The following is a 1,597-nucleotide window of genomic DNA, read 5'->3' on the forward strand; positions in this document are numbered from 1 at the left end:
ATGTACTGTAGTAAAATGAGTAAGGACTAAGCATCTGTGCCAGGCAAGATGCTAAGAGTTACGTTATCTCAATTCATCTTACAGCCACCCAATATCCTGATTTAGAAAAGAGGCCGCTGAGGCTTAAAGTTAAGTAACAGGTCCCAATTTACAGAGAAGACATTCCACGCCACTTCAGCCACTACTGCCTCCTTGTGGCAGACAGGTCCACAGGGCAAACGCCGAAAGTAACGCTTTCTGGTTTATGATTTATACTCAGGAAGGGGAAAGTGCCTAAGAAACAAACCACTAAGAAAAGAATCCACTTTAATCTACAGTTTGCTGACAGTGTCTGCCATCTCCCTAACTCCACACGAAGTAGCCATTCTTCTGAAGATGTTAAGAAAAATTGCCGTGTGTGTGTGTGTGTGTGTGTGTGTGTGTGTTTGTACACATAAATTAAGTTCCTACTCTAGCAATTTAACAATCAACAAAAACACACAGAATCTAACAAACACCAGGATGAGCCAAAACTAGCAACCATGGTTAATAAGGAAGTCCGTTCCCAAGGTGAAACTCTGTCCCAAGGTGGGACTCAGCTTCCTCTGTAAAATAAAATGGATTCCAGTTCCTAAAAGCCTTCCAGACTTATCCTTCTAAGCTCAAGTAGAAAAGATGAAGTCCAAATTTAATGAAGGAAAGAAAACACATTCTTTAACGTTCTGAAATGTCTAGTTAAAACACAAAAAGCGGCCAAGGGATGAGTTTTTGTTGGATTTTCGTAGTCCTGTTTAAGTAAGCATACATGGGAGCTCGGTTTTGTAATGTAGCAGGATCTACCCTCACTGTAATTAAAACTACAGTGCAGGACACGAACCTACATTAGATGAAAGCAAAATATGGGACAAGAAATCGCAGCACATCTCCAACTCCAGCAATCAGCCTTTAAATCCTAAGGGGGGAAAAACAGGAAACTCTTCCATCTTTCTAAAGCCCTGTATTCCTCGGTCGGTAATACCCAATTTTTGAGCAGTGAAATTTTTAATATAAGACCTATTGATATTCAAGCTCTCTTCCGAGCCACAGGGAACCATCACACACGCAGGTATAAGCTAAACGTGCATGAGAACCTGGCACAGCAGTTCGGAAACATGACAGAACGGGCGGTGAAGGTGACATAAAAACGCCGCACGAGAAAGGCCTGGTTAAACAAAAAAAGGCACATGCCCCAACGCGGAAGCATCTCGTGTCCTCGGAGGCGCTGAGGACGGGCGGCGGTGCAAGGTTCCCGAAGAGCCACCCCCGCCTGTGCCCTGAGCGGCACGCCCGGAGGCTCAATGTCACCTTCGCCAAGGCGCTGCAGGCCGGGCGGCCACTCCCGGTCAGGTGGCCGCGGGGTCGACGCCGGGACACGGTCACGGCCTGCGGACTGCAGAGTCGCGTTGCGCTCCCTTCGCGGCGCCCGCAGCAGGTCCACACCTGACCCGTCCGCCGTGCCAGCGCCAGGAAGTCGTGCGGAAGCAGGCCTCGAGGGCGCACCCCGGTCCTCTACGCCTCGAAGCTGCGGCCCGTGGTCAGCGGGTTCCGCGGGCAGACGCTAGGCCCCCGGGGCAGCTCC

This window comes from Tupaia chinensis, unplaced genomic scaffold (assembly GCF_000334495.1).
Source record: "Tupaia chinensis unplaced genomic scaffold, TupChi_1.0 Scaffold141293_1, whole genome shotgun sequence".
Lineage (NCBI taxonomy): Eukaryota > Metazoa > Chordata > Mammalia > Scandentia > Tupaiidae > Tupaia > Tupaia belangeri.